Genomic DNA, 19,106 nt, shown 5'->3' with positions numbered 1-19,106 from the left:
AGTATTAATTGACTTACCTGTGTTAGAGAGTAAGTTACTTAAGGTCATCCTAGCATGACAAAGTGGAGCCCATTTTCAAGTTAGACATGTTGGTTAGATGGAAGCTTTTCTCATAGGTTCATGAGTATGGAGGATATCAAATTTAGGGGACCACTAGGTCTAAAATATGAATGTAATCTCCAGGTCTAAAGTGAGTATGATCTTCCTTCTAGTGTATTTATCTTGCTGAGAGGACATGGTTCCAGGGTTCTAGTAAATGATGCCTCCTGGAGCATTTTATTTCAGTTTTGGTAGGGACAGGCTTCTTTCTGTAGATGGACATGGTCTTGGATAGGCTTTTTGAGTACTGTCTCTGGAGAAGTTCTAACGTGACAGTTATTAAAAACCTTTCTGCTTTGGGGGCTACAATTAGTCCTATGTTCTCTCTCTTTCTATTTTTTTCTCTACTTCAGTTATTAAAAGACTGTGGAGGCCACATCTAAACAATTTGCTTGTGGCTCAGGACATGTTGTTCTGAGACTAGGGCTCCAGCCTCTTACACTGGAGCTGATGGGTTCGAGTCCAGCCTGGGCCTGCCACATATTAATGCCAGTACAACAAAAAAATAGCCAGGCATTGTTGTGAGCATCTGTACTCCCAGCTACTTGGGAAGCTGAGGTAAGAAAATGGCTTAAGCCCAAGGGTTACAGGTTGCTGTGAGCAATGACGTCATGGCACTCTACCCAGGGCAACATAGTGAGACACTGTCTCAAAAAAAAAGTAAATATACATTGTGGTTTTGAGTCTATAGGCCCTTTTAAGTTTTAGAAGCATGAACTGGTCCAGCACTTGGCCTGAAGCAAGAAATGAAATGATTTGAGATCGCTGAGACTCCAGAAGAAAGCACAGCACTGGAACTGAGAAATAAATGAACAAATAAAACGCTAGTTAGGCATGAGCAAAGGAAATGAAAAGAAGGGAGGGGCATGTGAGGACATCTAGACACAGAAAGAGCCAAAGTCAAGCTGAGGGAGGTTATGTTTGGAAGTTTTTAGGGACCTACTCACCCTGAAGTGGCACTTGGGGTCATATCTCTAGAATTCATCAACAAGTGGGTCTATGGCATTGGGCCAGAGCATGACTGGGACCAGGCCCTGAGGAAACTCAGGTGGCTAGGGAGGCTTGCAGTTAGATAAGGCTGGGCTGCTAGCCAGCCACAAGTCAGAGAGAAGTCCCTGGTGGTAGGCACCATATGAACGCTATCCCTATGATGCTAGAGAGGAGATCAGGAGCAGAGAAGTTCAGGCCAGGTTTATTGAAAAGAATAGTAACCTGCCTGGGCAGGACAAAGCTGGTGACTCTGCCAGGGGCAGGTAGAGACCACTTTTATATGAGGATATAGAGAGGGGAAAATTCCACAGCTTTCCTAGTCTTCTTTGGTTAGGGTCCTTTGGTATGATTTTCTTTGGGGGGGTGTCTAACTAGGTCCTTTGTGTTGTTTGCCTTAGGAGGAGAGGAAGAAGAGGAGGAGGAAGAGGAGGAGGAGGAAGGATCTGTGTGGGGCCGCATTGGGCCCCCTAACACAAACATTCTAGCTCCTTCCTTGACCTTCCAGGATGAACTACCCAGAAAGTCATCCTGTGACTTAGCGCATTTCATAATCCTGTAGCAGAATACCCAAGGCAGGATAATTGATACGAAAAGAGGTTTTTTTTAAAGCTCATTGTCCTGTAGGCTGGAACATTCATGGAGTGGCACTGGCTTTTGGTGAGGGCTTTCAACCTATGGCTGCTGAGCCACAGACTTGGCCCAACATATGAGACTGTTGCTCAGGGTAAAGCAGTAAGAGCCTCCAGGTAAAAATTCAGCCTGGACCTTGGTAAGAAAACCAGTGAAATCTTTGCCTGTGGCTGTGGGCTTGTTTTTTTTTTTATATATATATATTTTTGTAGAGACAGAGTTTCACTTTATTGCCCTCGGTAGAGTGCCATGGCGTCACACAGCTCACAGCAACCTCCAACTCCTGGGCTTAGGCGATTCTCCTGCCTCAGCCTCCCGAGTAGCTGGGACCACAGGCGCCCGCCACAACGCCCGGCTTTTTTTTTTGTTGCAGTTTGGCCGGGGCCGGGTATGAACCTGCCACCCTCGGTATATGGGGCCGGCGCCCTACTCACTGAGCCACAGGCGCTGCCCTGTGGGCTTGTTTTTAATCATGGCAGTTTATAAATATGAATCCACAACTGGGAGCAAGACATATCTCTTGCTCCTTATATGAAATCAAAGGAGTAAGAAGGTTGGGCTGAGAAATGTAGAATGACTCCTTCCTTTTGCTCAAGTAATTTGAATGTTAATATATATGTTACTGTTAATACCTTCTAATTTCTATTCTATTTTCCTTGTGACCCCAATGTGTTATGTTGGTTTGTTACCATATACATGTCCTAGAATATGCTGGAGATTCTCCACTTGCCCTCAGAATGGGAGAAGATATTTGCAGGGTATATCTCTGATAAAGGTTTAATAACCAGAATCCACAGAAAACTCAAACGCATCAGCAAGAAAAAAACAAGGGATCCCATCGTAGGCTGGGCAAGGGATTTGAAGAGAAACTTCTCTGAAGAAGACAGGCGCACGGCCATCAGACATATGAAAAAATGCTCATCTTTAATCATCAGAGAAATGCAAATCAAAACTACTTTGAGATATCATCTAACTCCACTGAGACTAGCCTATATCACAAAATCTCAAGACCAGAGATGTTGGAGTGGATGTGGAGAAAAGGGAACACTTCTGAACTGCTGGTGGGAATACAAATTAATACATTCCTTTTGGAAAGAGATATGGAGAACACTTAGAGATCTAAAAATAGATCTGCCATTCAATCCTGTAATTCTTCTGCTGGGCATATACCCAGAAGACCAAAAATCACAACATAACAAAGATATTTGTACCAGAATGTTTATTGCAGCCCAATTCATAATTGCTAAGTCATGGAAAAAGCCCAAGTGCCCATCGATACACGATTGGATTAATAAATTGTGGTACGTGTACACCATGGAATATTATGCAGCCTTAAAGAAAGATGGAGACTTTACCTCTTTCATGTTTACATGGATGGAGCTGGAACATATTCTTCTTAGTAAAGTATCTCAAGAATGGAAGAAAAAGTACCCAATGTACTCAGCCCTACTATGAAACTAATTTGGGGCTCTCACATGAAAGCTATAACCCAGTTACAACCTAACAATAGGGGGAAGTGGGAAAGAGATGGGAGGGAGGGGGGTGGTGGGTAGAGGGAGGGGGATCGGTGGGATCATACCTGTGGTGCATCTTACAGGGGTATTTGGGAAACTTGGTAAATGTAGAATGTAAATGTTTTGGCACAGTAACTGAGATAATGCCAGGAAGGCTATGTTAACCATTGTGATGAAAATGTGCCAAATGGTCTATGAAGCGAATGTATGATGCCCCATGATCATATCAATGTATACAGTTATGATTTAATAAAAAAATAATAATAAATGAAAAACAGACAAACAAACAAACAAAAAACAAAAATGGATTTCTAGCTTTTTACCTCTGTGGGAAGGGAGTATACTGTGTGAGTGCATTCCTGAAATTTGTTTCCAGGTGGTTATACACATTCAGGAAGAACATGTAGGAAAGCGATGGTTCTTTTGAGAACCATGAGCTGTCAGAGAAAGACCTGTGAGGCAGGTAGGGAAAAATGCATTTCACTAAATTACTTGATGATATAATGCCCCTTTGGGGGCTTCAAAATGCTAGTGCTTTTCAATATGAAATGCAAATATTTTTCATTTGTTAACCTTACATGCCAGTCTAAGGCACATTATATATTGTGAGAAGTGATTTTGAGAATCAAATCCATTAGGACCTTTTTATTGCTGTTTGGATTTATTTCAGAAAGGAAAAAAGAGCATTAAAGACAGGATGATAAAACTGGGAAAAAATTGGGCTGTGCAAACAATTCTGGGACCCCAAGGCTGACTTGTCAGATGGGGAAAAGAGTAGGTCAGATTATTCACTTGAAAGTGGGTGAATGAGGAAAACAGGGGCTAAGTAAGCTCACCTAATGACATGTGTTACTGACAAAACCAAGAGACATGGTTTTGCCTCCATCAATAACAATTTATACATATAATACTGATAAGAGACCAAAAATACTCCAACCTTTGTTTTCAAGATGATTCCCATTGAAAAATTAATTGAAACACATGATTTAGGATGGAAACACAATACGGACATCCCTAGATCAAAAGATTTGAGAAACAATACCTCTTTTAAGTCACCTAGAAACTGAAATTACTGTTTTAAAGCATTTAGATTTATCAGATTCTGTCCTCTTTGAGACTATAATATTTCATTATTTTTTTGAACTGCAAAACGTCATGATCTGTGATTTTTTTTTAATTTTCTTTAGAGACTTTAGTCTTACTTTTTCAGCCTTGGTAGAGTGCCATGGCTTCACAGCTGACAGAACTTCCAGCTCTTGGGCTTAGGTGATTCTCTTGCCTCAGCCTCCCCAGTAGCTGGGACAAGGCCCAGTTATTTTTTTTGTTGCACTTTGGCCGCCCTGGTTTGAACCTGCCACCCTCGGTATATGGGGCTGTGGGCCTACTCACTGAGTCACAGGCTCCGCCCTACATGACCTTTGACTATGTCTCCTTGGGATGACCACAGCATCCGATGAGAGGAGCCTGAGCTCTATTCTCCTTTGTATCAGCAAAGAAGGACACGTGACTCCTGAGCCATTGTCAATGGCCGACAATATAGGAAGGTGACCCCAGAGGAGTTAGTAAGACCTTTCTGGGTAGCCTGCCTTGCCGGTTGAATAGGGAAATTGCTTCCAAGCTTCTTAACACCTGGGGTAATTTTCTTTTCTTTTTTTATAAATCATAGCTGTGTACATTGATATGATCATGGGGCATCATTCACTAGCTTTACAGACCATTTACCAAGTTTCACATATACCCTTGTAAGATGCACCCCTGGTGTAATCCCACCAATCCCCTTCCCTCTATCCGCCTCCCACCTCCCTCCCCTCCCTTTCCCCCTTCCCCCTATTCTTAGGTTGTAACTGGGTTATAGCTTTCATGTGAAAACCCTAAATTAGTTTCATAGTAGGGCTGAGTACATTGGGTACTTTCTCTTCCATTCTAGAGATAATTTACTAAGAAGAATATGTTCTAGCTCGATCCATGTAAACATGAAAGAGGTAAAGTCCCCATCTTTATTTAAGGCTGCATAATATTCCATGGTGTATATGTACCACAATTTATTAATCCATTCGTGGATCGATGGGCACTTGGGCTTCTTCCATGACTTAGCAATTATGAATTGGGCTGCAATAAACATTCTGGTACAAATATCTTTGTTATGTTGTGGTTTTTGGTCTTCTGGGTATATGCCCAGTAGAGGGATTACAGGATTGAATGGCAGATCTATTTTTAGATCTCTAAGTGTTCTCCATATCTCTTTCCAAAAGGAATATATTAATTTGCATTCCCACCAGCAGTGCAAAAGTGTTCCCTTTTCTCCACATCCACGCCAACATCTCTGGTCTTGGGATTTTGTGATATAGGCTAGTCTCACTGGAGTTAGATGGTATCTCAAAGTAGTTTTGATTTGCATTTCTATGATGATTAAAGATGATGAGCATTTTTTCATATGTCTGGAGACCACGTGCCTGTCTTCTTCAGAGAAGTTTCTCTTCAAATCCCTTGCCCAGCTTGCGACGGGATCCCTTGTTCTATTCTTGCTAATGCGTTTGAGTTCTCTGTGGATTCTGGTTATTAAACCTTTGTCAGAGACATAACCTGCAAATATCTTCTCCCATTCTGAGGGCTGTTTGCTTGCTTTACTTACTGTGTTCTTGGCTGTGCAGAAGCTTTTTAGTTTGATCAAGTCCCAATAGTGTATTTTTGAAGCTGCTTCAATTGCCCGGGGTGTCCTCCTCATAAAATACTTGCCCATCCCGATTTCTTCAAGGGTTTTCCCTGCAGTCTCCTCTAGTATTTTTATAGTTTCATGTCTGAAGTTTAAATCGTTGATCCAGTGAGAGTCTATCTTAGTTAATGGTGAAAGGTGTGGGTCCACTTTCAGTCTTCTACAGGTTGCCAGCCAGTTCACCCAGCACCATTTGTTAAATAGGGAATCTTTTCCCCACTGAATGTTTTTAATTGGCTTGTCAAAGAGTAAATTATGGTAATTAGCTGGATTCATCTCTTGGTTCTCTATTCTGTTGCAGACATCTACTTCTCTGTTTTTGTGCCAATATCATGCTGTTTTGATCACTATTGATTTGTAGTATAGTCTGAGGTCTGATAGTGTAATTCCTCCTGCTTTGTTTTTATTTCTGAGTAATGTCTTGGGCATTCGAGGTTTTTTCTGATTCCATATAAAACTAAGTATTGTTTTTTCAAGATCTTTAAAGTATGACAGTGGAGCTTTAATAGGGATTGCTTTGAAATTATATATTGCTTTGGGTAGTATAGACATTTTAACAATATTGATTCTTCCCAGCCATGAGCATGGTATGTTTTTCCATTTGTTAATATTTTCAGCTATTTCTTTTCTTAGAGTTTCATAGTTCTCTTTACAGAGATCTTTCGCGTCCTTTGTTAGTTAAATTCCCAAATATTTCATCTTCTTTGGCACTACTGTGAATGCGATAGAGTCCTTAATTGTTTTTTCAACTTGACTGTTGTTGGTATATATAAAGGCTACCGATTTATGAATGTTGATTTTGTAACCTGAGATGCTGCTGTATTCCTTGATCACTTTTAAAAGTTTTGTAGTAGAGTCCCTGGTGATTTCCAGATATACTATCATATCATCTGTGAAGAGCAAAAGTTTGATCTCTTCTGACCCTATATGGATACCCTTGATCGCCTTTTCTTCCCTAATTGCGGTGGCTAAAACTTCCATTACAATGTTAAAAACCAATGGAGACAGTGGGCAGCCTTGTCTGGTTCCTGATCTCAGTGGAAATGATTCCAATTTAACTCCATTCGATATGATGTTGGCTGTGTGTTTGCTGTAGATGGCCTCTATCAGTTTAAGAAATGTCCCTTCTATACCAATTTTCTTAAGTGTTCTGATCATGAAGGGATACTGGATATTATCAAAAGCTTTTTCTGCATCGATTGAGAGAATCATATGGTCTTTGTTTTTTAATTTGTTTATGTGCTGAATTACATTTATAGATTTACGTATATTGAACCAGCCTTGAGATCCTGGGATAAAACCAACTTGGTCATGATGTATAATTTGTTTGATGTGTTGCTGGATTCTGTTTGTTATGATCTTGTTGAATATTTTTGCATCTATATTCATTAGTGATATTGGTCTATAATTTTCTTTTCTTGTTGGGTCTTTCCCTGGTTTGAGGATCAGGGTGATGTTTGCTTCATAGAAGGTGTTGGGTAGTCTTCCTTCTTTTTCTACCTTTTGGAATAGGTACTAATTCCTCTTTAAAGGTTTGGTAGAATTCTGATGTGAAACCATCTGGTCCCGGGCTTTTCTTTTTAGGGAAGTTTTGTATGGTTGATGCTATTTCTGAACTTGATATGGGCCTGTTCAACATTTCCACTTGATTCTGGCTAAGTCTTGGAAGATGACGTGCTTCCAAGTATTGGTCAATATCCTTCAGATTTTCATATTTCTGAGAATAAAGTTTCTTGTAATATTCATTAAGGATTTTTTTGATTTCTGAGGAGTCTGTTGTTATTTCATCTTTGTTGTTTCTGATTGATGAGATTAGAGATTTTACTCTTTTTTTCCTAATTAGGTTGGCCAAAGGTTTATCTATTTTATTGACTTTTTCGAAAAACCAGCTTTTTGATTTATTGATCTGTTGTATTATTCTTTTGTTTTCAATTTCATTTAATTCTTCTCTGATTTTGGTTATTTCTTTCTTCTACTGGGTTTGGGGTTGGAATGTTCTTCCTTTTCCAGTTGCTTGAGATGTCTCATTAAGTTGTTAACTTCTTCTCTTTCCGTTCTCTTGAGGAAGTCTTGCAGTGCTATAAATTTGCCTCTTAGAACTGCCTTTGCGGTGTCCCAGAGGTTCTGATAGTTCGTGTCTTCATTGTTGTTTTGTTCCATAAAATTGGTGATTTCTTTCTTAATCTCATCTCTGACCCAGCTATCCTTCAGCATAAGGTTATTTAACGTCCATGTTTTTCTATGAGTATGCAGATTCCTGTTGTTACTCAGCGCAAGTTTTATTCCATGGTGGTCCGCGAAGATGCATGGAATAATTTCTATTCCTTTAAATTTACTGAGGTTAGATTTGTGACCTAAGATGTGATTGATTTTGGAGTAAGTTCCATGGGCTGATGAGAAATATGTGTATTCAGTTTTGTTGGGATGAAATGTTCTGTATATGTCTGCCAAATCCAAATGTTGGATGGTTAGGTTTAAATCTAAGATTTATTTGCTCAGCTTCTTGTTGGAGGATCGATCCAACACTGCCAAAGGAGTGTTGAAATCTCCGACGATTATGGAGCTGGAGGAAATCAAGTTGCTCATGTGTGTTAGAGTTTCTCTTATAAATTGAGGTGCATTCTGGTTGGGTGCATAGATATTAATAATTGAGATCTCATCATATTGAGTGTTACCCTCAACAAATATGAAGTGACCATTCTTGTCCTTCCTTACTTTTGTTGGTTTAAAGCCTATTCTATCTGCAAATAAAATTGCAACACCTGCTTTTTTCTGATTACCATTTGCCTGAAATATGGACAGCCATCCTTTCACCCTGAGTCTGTATTTGTCTTTTACGTTAAGATGTGACTCTTGTATGCAACAAATATCTGGCCTGAGTTTTTGTATCCAGTCAGCTAACCTATGCCTCTTCAGAGGACAGTTTTAGCCGTTCACATTAATGGAGAATATTCATAAGTCTGTTGAAGTTTTGGGTATCGAGTTTTTCAAAAGTCCAGGGGGCATTTTTAATCCTTTTGCCAGTGTGGAAATTGGAGTTTGATCCGAAGTTTCTGAGTGAGTTTACTTTTGTGGTATAGGATTGGGTTGGTCATTATGGGGGATAGGTCTGAGACTATCCTGAAGAGCTGGTTTTGTTATGGCAAATTTCTTCAGCATATGAATGTCATTAAAGTATTTAATTTCTCCATCATAATTGAAACTCAGTTTAGCTGGATACAAGATCCGGGGTTGAAAGTTATTTTGCTTTAGGAGATTAAAAGTTGGTGACCACCCTCTTCTGGCTTGAAAAGTTTCAGCAGAGAGATCTGCAGTCATTCTAATATTCTTGCCTTTGAAGGTAATGGTTTTCTTTGTCCTGGCAGCGTTGTGGATTTTCTCCTTCATATTAACTTTAGTGAAGTCAACTATGATATGCCTGGGGGATGTCTTTTTGGGGTTGAGTTGTGCTGGGGTTCTGAAGTTGTCCGCTATCTGAATTTCAGAATCTCTAGGCATGTCTGGAAAATTCTCTTTCATAATTTCATGAAGAAGGGCCTCTGTGCCCAGTGAGGCCACTTCATCTGTTTCTGGAACCCCTGTGATTCGGATATTTACCTTCTTCGAATTATCCCAGAGCTCTCTGAGAGAATGATCCATTTTTCCTCTCCATTTCTCTTCCTCTTTGAGAGTTTGTGAACGTTCAAAGGCTTTATCTTCGATGTCAGAGATCCTTTCTTCTGCTTGCTTCATTCTGTTGCTGAGGGATTCTACTGTATTTTTCATATCTTTGAGAGCTGCAAATGCTTGCTTCAGTGTGTCTAAGTCTTTGGTGGTTTTGTCTTTAAATTCGTTAAATTCTTGAGACAACTTTTGAATTTCTCCTCGAATTCCTAATTCCACTTTGTTAATCTTGTCTGCAATCCAAATTCTGAATTTGATTTCTGACCTCTCAGCCAGTTGTTTATGAATGGGATCGTCAATTGCATCTGCCGTATCTTTCCTTGGGGGGGGGTTGATCTATTCTGGTTATTCATGTTACCAGAGTTTTTCCGCTGATTCCGCCCCATGGTTGTTTTACTCCCTCTGATTTTTTCCCCTGGGGCTTTGTCGAGGGCCTGTACAGTGTTGTGGCCTGTGAAACTAGGGCCATGTCTGGTGTGGTGGGGCTAAGTGGTTCTTTCTTGTTTTCAGCTGGTTTCTGTTCCACCCTAGTGAAACAGATACTTTGGATTGAAGTCTCAGCTGTGGAGAAATATCAGCAATTAAGTCACCCCACCCCCTACTGGCAAACAATTGGAAAAGAAAAATCAAACCTTCCTACCACCATGCACCCAGGGCACCACCTGATTTGTCCTCAGGCGATCGGTTCAGTTCAAGAAGGTCCAAATCAATTGTCTCAGTCTGTACCTCTCTCGGGTGAGAGAGTTTAAGAGGTCTCTGGGAACTGGATCACAGGGGTCTGGTGACTACTCTGGTGTGGCTTGCTCCAGTTCTGCGTGGAGTCAGGAGAAGCCACCCAGCCTATAAATCAGTCTGGGAAGGTTGCTGCCTCCTTCCCCACCTTGCACCACTTCACATCCAGTCACTGATAGCCCTGCAGTTGGCTGACCCAGTTGCCTGTAGTGAATTGGTACTCCAAGAGTTTGCACCTTCCTGAATCACAAGGAAGTCTGCCAGGCTGCTGTGCTCTGCCTCTCTCCAGCAGGAGGAGGTGAGGCCTGACAACCTCAGGCGCTTCATGAAGGTTGAGGAGTTTTCATTCAGGTCCAGTCTCGCCCCTGATTAATGTTACTGACAGAACAGAACAGAACAACTCTGCAGTTCCCCTGCAGAAAAGAAGCTGAATTGAGCTCCAAATCAGCTTGTCTTTGTGCTTGTATTGTCTGTAGACTGACGATCCCCTGAGGGCCACGTGCATCTTAGGTTTAGTAAAGCGGACCTCTGGGTCAGCCCCACCCTGGGAGTTTCCCTGGTTTGCAAGTTGGAGTTGCCTCAGGCAAACTCAGAGTCTCTGGTTGCCCAGGGAGACAGGGAGTGTGGCTTCAGAATATTTGGTAGTGAGCCGTATTGCTAGCAAAAGAGGGCTGCTGCTTTATGGCTCAGGCAACGGCTGCTCCGGTGTAGCTCCCCTCCTCTGCTTCCGTACCCCAGAGTCTACACCGATAGGCTGTAGCCCAGCTCTGTCTACACCCCTTGAGCCGTCGCCCAAGAGTGTGCACCCCTGGGGGACAGGCCTCCAGACCTTGGAGCGAGAGCAGAGGGGAGTGCGGGGAGCGCTGGGAGCCTGGGGTTGTGGGCAGAGAACACAGAGATTTACACAGTTTTATGCCTGGCCGTATTGTCACCAAAAGATGGCTGTCGCACTGTGCCTCAGGGAACTGCCACTCCGGTGCAGTCCCCTCTCCGCTGACCGACTGGGACTGGCCTCCAGACCCCAGTGTGAGCGAAGGGGAGCGCTGGGAGCTCAGAATTCCAGGTAGAGACTGTATATAGTTTATACAGTTTTATGCCTGGCAGGAGGATGCCGTGGCACCCTAGTAGGGGAGGTAGGTCCAGTTTTTAGAGGGTCTCTCCCGTGGAGTGTAGTGGGAGGACGTTTGAACTCTGACCGGTTGTTTGTGGGGCACTCTGAGTCATTATCATGGGGGAGGGGACTCCCTTCCACTTGGTGATGGATTTTATACCTTTTGTTTGTATCCTTGTGGTCGCAGCTCGCCTCAGTGTGGTTGACATGCGTTCTACAACCTTCTCTCTTAGTGCAGCTCAAATCCACCAGATTACTTGCTGAATTTTTGTCCTTTAACTCTCCTTCTGGACAGGAGCCTCTGTGGAAAGCTGGGTTCAGTCAGCCATCTGTCTCCTCCCATCTCCACCTGGGGTAATTTTTAGGGAAGACCATTTTAGCATGGAAGGAGGAGATCTGACACCAGGCTGAGCCTACATGGTGTGTGGTCAAACGACCTATTGCTCTTTGGGAGATCTTTCTACCTTCCCCTTATGAGGGGAGATGATGATAATACGTCAGCAGATGCCCACTGTGTTTGGTGGATGTGATTTGTACCCCAAGATAGCTATCCAATCAGGTTGAGACGCATGTGACTCACTGAGGGGCTCTGCGCCTTGTATGTCATCCAATCCGACAGCAAGCTGGCCCATGATGTAACAACACAGAGGGTACATAAAGGGCACTCCCAACTGCCCAAACGGGACATCTTCTGCTCTCCCCAAGCTGGGAAGTTGTCTACGCCATGGCTGAGCCTGCCTGTGATATGTCATCTGTCATCTCCTGCCCTGGAGCGCAGGAGCCTCAAGAGGCAGATTCATCGATAATCCAGAAGAAGAAACAGCCAGGGCGCCTTAGTCGCCACTCCAGCCAGGAAGGTCCAGTTTTGCCATCTGCTTCCCCCAGATCCTGAATCAAGTCCATGAGGGCCTTAGCCTGTCATCGGGGGCCATGAGCATCTTGGATTTGTTGGTTTGTGACATCATGGAGAAAATTGCCCAGGAGGCTGGCCATCTGGCCCACTACCGCAAGCAGTCCACCATAAATTTAAGAGAGATTGAAACCGCCCTGTGCCTGATGCTGCCTGGGGACATGGGCACGTACGCCATGTCTGTGGGCAACAAGGCCATTTTCCGTTATGCCACCAGCAAATGAGCCGCCTCAGGACCCCTGAGCACCAAAACCTAAAGGCTCTTTTCAAAGTCACCCACAGTTGTCCCGAAAGAGCTGTAGCCTAACATGAGAAATATGCTGGTGTTCAGGGTCTGGGAACAGGTGGTATCTGGTCATTTTTTTTTGGGGGGTGCATATGGCAGAGGCACTTTTACCATGAACTTTACATTGTCAAAACTATTCCATATCTGGGGTTCTATGTGTTCCAAAGGACCGTAATGAATTTCATTGAATGATTTTGCATTTGATCCCTTTAGTACATGGTCATTCTTGTCAGTCGTATTACTACATCACCCTTAAAAAAAAATCATTCAGGCTGTATTTGTTTTGAGAATAACATAAGTTAACTTCTTACTCTCAGTCTTCTACATGTGTAAAGTGGAATTTTCCCAAAGTGTTTTCTTTTTTGAGGGGGGGGGGCATGTGATTGGGGATTATATGGCATGGATAGAATAGAAAAGCAGATATGAGAATTTTGAAATCCGAATTCAGCCTTTTCAACTTACATAGGAAAATTATTTATATTTATCAGTGAGGTCAGAAACATAATAGAAATAGCTAAATGAAAATTTCAAGAAATAATTAGTATTTCAAACATCCCAGAGTCTGAAATTCTTCTGTTGTTTTTGTTCTCATTCATCTGATTCTTGTCTCCATAAGTTTATAATCTCACTTTAGAAACAAAAACTCTATGTTGTGTTATTGTGCATGAATGATGGTCCCTTCCATGGGGAACACCATGAGCTCAGATCTGTGTTGCATCAGCCAATGAGACAGCTGTAGCTTCTGAGCCACGGCTAGTGGCTCAAAGTGCTGGCCAATTGATGAGGATAAAGCGGTAAGAACCTGCACATGAAGCCAAGTCTTGGGGTTGAGGATAAACAGGGTAAAGTCTTGGTTTGTGTGTTTATAATCATAGTGATTAAAAATATGAATGCAGAGCTGGAAGTGTATGCTACTTGCACCTTCATGAAATTGTAAATGGAGGAAGGTGAGCAATTAAGAGAACTTTTATACAATGACCCCTTTTTTTCTCAAGCAATAGGAATGTTACAATTTACCTTAATGTTTTCTCATTTCCATTGTGCTTTTTTTGGGACCCTAAGGTACTTGTTGGTTTGTTGTATATATACATATATTCAAAATAGAGATTCTCCATTTTAACAAAATTGATTTCTAGGTTTTTACCTCTGTGGAAAGAGCTTATATTCCTTGAAAGCCTTCTTGGACTTTGTTATGATTTTCTGTAAAGCCCGATATTTGGTCAATTTTGTTAAGTATACCACTTTCACTTTTGAAATAAGTTGAAACCCTTTTCCAAGGATGTAGGAACCTGTGTGTGATGTCATTATCAGCCAAAAAAAAGGAAAAACCATGGGAAATCTTCAAAAGTGAAAACTCTTCTTGAGCCCATAGGAGCATAATGAGAACTTTCAAAGGCAGACCGAAAGCACAGGCGGTTCCATCTCTGCCAGAGTACCAGGTGTTCAAGAGGCGGAATGAGCCCCGGCAGGAGGCTAGAGAGAGCTTCCTTGAGTAGTGCCACAGTGAAGTGGGCCAATGGATGATGGGAAAGGGCTCTTAAATTTTTATGGCTTGGATGGATTTTAGAGGTTGTTGTCCAATGCCTAAATACTCTAATAGGTCATCACTGTACCTCCAGATCTCCTTTTGGATTTATTACAGCTGGGATTTGGGGAAAATGAGCCCCCTCATTAGGCTTATTACTATTAAATTTTGTAATACTAGAAAACTTGTTGTACAAACAGGTCTAAAATATCTATCATAAAATCACATGGATGTTAAACACCCTGCTGGGTACCTGCAGAATGCTTTACACATTCAGAACAAAATGTAGGAAGCCAAAGACACTTCTCAGAATCATGAGCGTTTGTAGAGAAAGAACTATGCACCAGGTTTAAAAAAAACTGCATTTCACTATGTTGCTTAATTTATATCATCCTCATTGTTGTTGCTTCAAATTCTGGTGTTGCTGAGCATGACATACTAATATTTTTATGAAGTTATTATTGCATATTTGTCTCATGCATACTGAATTATGTGGGAATTAATTTTAAAAATCAAGTAGGAACTTTTTCTCGTGCCTAATATTTGTAAGTTCATTAAGGAAAAGGGATTATCATGGGTACTGTGTTGCAAGTGTGCAATAATGGGCGCTGCAATAAATTTGAGTTCATTGGCACTCATTAGAAAAGAAAGGGGTTGATGTTGAAGACTACCAGGGGAAAAGAGTACATTAGATTATTCACTCTGTTGTGGGGCAATGAGGAAAATAGGTATTATGTGAGCTATCATGATCTAATGGTGGGTTTTGCTGATGAAATTAACAAAGATAAGTGGCTTTACTGTTGTAAAGAACAAATTATAAAAATGAAGGTGGAGAAAATAGTAAATAGCAAATTAAGGGATAAAAGTAGAGGAAATAGTGTTAATTGAACAAACGTATAGGGCATTCCAAAAGCTGCCTTTAAATGTTCTATACAAAGGAAAAATGGAAAATTGCAGTTAAATATGCCTTTATTTTCAAAATATGCATTCATTACAAAATTTTATAGTATGTTCACAGAATATTCTGTAGTGTGTTGGCCATTTCTTTGTAAAATGTTGAAGTAAATCTTTTGTAAATTATGGTACATTTGGCTCTGCACCTGTAGCTCAGTGGCTAGGGCTCAGTTCACATACACTGGGGCTGGAGGGTTCGAACCTGGCCTGGGCCTGCCAAACAACAATGGCAACTACAACAAAAAAATAGCCAGATGTTGTGGCTGGCATCTGTAGTCCCCTCTACATGGGTGGCTGAGGCAACAGTTTGGCTTTGACCTAAGGGGTTGAGGTTACTGTGAGCTGTGATGCCACAGCACTCTACTGAGTGTGACATAGTGAGACTCTGTCTTAAAAAATAATGGTACATTAAACTACAATTACCTACTTTCCCTATGAATGGCAATTTTAGGAGTGACTTTGAGATACCATTTAGTCTGACTAGTTTTTTCTTTTCTGTTGATCTGTATTAAAGAACTCAGTTTGAATACACAGTCTAGGACACAAACATAATATACAAACACATAAATGAAATATTTTGAGAAACAGTACCAAGTTTTAGCTGCCTTGAAACTCAGATTACTGTTGTACATAAATAAGATTTAGTTGATTGTATTCTTTTATGGCCTATAATTTTTCATTTTTTTGAATGTGAACTTTCATGACTTCTGAATATGCATCACTGGGATGATGGGAGCATCCAGTGAGATTAGCTCAACCACCCCTCTGTTGAATCAGCTCGTGAAGGATTTGCAGCCACTGAGCAACAGCCATTGGCCCACATTTTATGGAAGTGGCTGCAGATGACCCTGTAACAGCTTTCCTGTGTAGCCTGTTTGCTGATTGAATAAGAAACTGGGGTGTTTGTCTGTTGTTCGTTTTTCTTTTCCTACTTTTTGTTCTTTTATCATATACATTGAAGGCATGTAGCATGATTTTTTTTATTAAATCATAGCTAAGTATAATAATGCAATCATGAAGTACAATGTGCTCGTTCCACATACAGTCTGAAATATTTTCACCAAACTGGTTAACATAGCCTTCATGGCATTTTCTTACTTATTGTGTTCAAACCCTTTTACCCTACACTTAGTAAACTTCACCTGCACCCTTCCAAGTTGCACCCTAGGTGTGGACCCACTAATCACACTCCCTCCATCCTACCTCCCCCTCCCTTCCCCTCCATTGCCCCTTTCCCCATATTTTTGTACTGAGATTGGGTTGTAGCCTTCGTATGAAAAATATAAATTAGTTTCATATTAGAGCTGAGTACATTGGGTACTTTTTCTTCCATTCTTTGGATACCTTGCTAAGAAGAATATTTTCCAGCCCCATCCATGTAAACATGAAGGAGGTATAGTCTCCATCTTTTTTACAGCTGCATAATATTCCATGGTGTACATATACCACAATTTATTAATCCATTCATGAGTCAATGGGCACTTGGGTTTTTTCCATGACATAGCAATTATGAACTGGGCTGCAATAAACATTCTGGTAAAATATCTTTGTTATAGTGTGATTTTTGGTCTTCTGGATATATACCTAGAAGAGGAATTATAGGATCGAATGGCACATCTATTTTTAGATCTCTAAGTATTCTCCAAACATCTTTCCAAAAGGGCTGTATAAGTGTTTTTTACTTTGATCAAGTCCCAGTAGTGTATTTTTGAAGCTGCTTCAATTTTCCGGGGGGAACTCCTTATAAAATACTTGCCCAAACCGATTTCTTCAAGGGTTTTCCCTGCACTCTTTTCTAGTATTTATATAGTTTCATGTCTTAAGTTTAAATCTTTAATCCAGTGAGAATCTATCTAAGTTAATGTTGAAAGGTGTTGGTTCAGTTTCAGTCTTGTACAGGTTGCCAGCCAGTTCACCAGGCACCATTTGTTACATAGGGAATCTTTTCCCCACTGAATTTATTTATTTATTTATTTATTTTTTTATTAAATCATAGCTGTGTACATTAGTATGATCATGGGGCACCATACACTTTGTTCATAGACCGTTTGACACATTTTCATCACACTAGTTAACATAGCTTTCCTGGCATTTTCTTAGTTATTTTGCTAACACCTTTACATTCCACTTTTAATAGGATTCACATATTCCCTTGTAAGATGCACCGCAGGTGTAATCCCATTAATCACCCTCCCTCCACCTCCTTCCCCCCTCCCTCCCATCCCTTTTCCCCTTCTCCCTATTCTTGGGTTGTAACTGGGTTATAGCTTTCCTGTGAAGGTCCTACATTAGTTTCATAATAAGGGTGAGTACATTGGGTACTTTTTTTCCATTCTTGAGATACGTTACTAAGAAGAATATGTTCCAGCTCCATCCATGTAAACATGAAAGAGGTAAAGTCTCCATCTTTCTTTAAGGCTGCATAATATTCCATGGTGTACATATACCACAATTTATTAATCCATTCGTGGATCGATGGGCACTTGGGCTTTTTCCATGACTTAGCAATTATGAATTGGGCTGCAATAAACATTCTGGTACAAATATCTTTGTCATGGTGTGATTTTTGGTCTTCTGGGTATATGCCCAGTAGAGGGATTACAGGATTGAATGGCAGATCTATTTTTAGATCTCTAAGTGTTCTCCATATCTCTTTCCAAAAGGAATGTATTAATTTGCATTCCCACCAGCAGTGCAAAAGTTTTCCCTTTTCTCCACATCCACACCAACATCTCTGGTCTTGGGATTTTTGTGATATAGGCTAGTCTCACTGGAGTTAGAGGATATCTCAAAATAGTTTAGATTTGCATTTCTCTGATGATAAAAAACTCGCCCAACCCAATTTCTTCAAGTGCTTTCCCTGCACTCTCTTCTAGTATTTTTATAGTTTCATGTTTTAGGTTTAAATCTTTAATCCAGTGAGAGTCTATCTTAGTTAATGATAAGAGGTGTGGGTCCAGTTTCAGTCTTCTACAGGTTGCCAGCCAGTTCACCCAGCACCATTTGTTAAATAAGGAATCTTTTCCCCACTGAATGTTTTTAATTGGCTTGTCAAAGATTAAATAACGGTAAGTAGCTGGATTCATCTCTTGGTTCTCTATTCTGTTCCTGACATCTACTCTGTTTTTGTGCCAGTACCATGCTGTTTTGATCACAATTGATTTGTAGTATAGTCTGAGGTCTGGTAGTGTGATTCCTCCTGCTTTGTTTTTATTTTTGAGTAATGTCTTGGCTATTCGAGGTTTTTTCTGATTCCATATAAAACGAAGTATTGTTTTTTCATGATCTTTAAAGTATGACAGTGGAGCTTTAATGGGGATTGCGTTGAAATTATATATTGCTTTGGGTAGTATGGACATTTTAACAATTTTGGTTCTTCCCAACCATGAGCATGGTATATTTTTCCATTTGTTAACATTTTCAGCTATGTCTTTTCTTAGAGTTTCATAGTTCTCCTTACATAGATCTTTCACGTCCTTTGTTAGATAAACTCCCAAGTATTTCATCTTCGTTGGCACTACTGTGAATGGGATAGAGTCCTTAATTGTTTTTTCAACTTGACTGTTGCTGGTATATATAAAGGCTACCGATTTATGAGTGTTGATTTTGTAACCTGAGACTCTGCTGTTTCCTTGATAACTTCTAAGAGTTTTGTAGTAGAGTCCCTAGTATTTTACAGATATACAATCATATCATCTGGGAAGAGCAAAAGTTTGTTCTCTTCTGACCCTATGTGGGCAGCCTTGATCGCCTTTTCTTCCCTAATTGCAGTGGCTAAAACTTCCATTACAATGTTAAAGAGCAATGGAGACAATGGGCAGCCTTGTCTGGTTCCTGGTCTGAGTGGAAATGATTCCAATTTAACTCCGTTCAATATGATATTGACTGTGGGTTTGCTGTAGATGGTCTCTATCAGTTTAAGAAATGTCCCTTGTATACCAATTTTCTTAAGTGTTCTGATCATGAAGGGATGTTGGAT

The sequence above is a fragment of the Nycticebus coucang genome, chromosome X (assembly GCF_027406575.1).
Source record: "Nycticebus coucang isolate mNycCou1 chromosome X, mNycCou1.pri, whole genome shotgun sequence".
Lineage (NCBI taxonomy): Eukaryota > Metazoa > Chordata > Mammalia > Primates > Lorisidae > Nycticebus > Nycticebus coucang.
The sequence above is the reverse complement of the archived record's forward strand: the minus strand, read 5'-3'. Positions refer to the sequence as shown.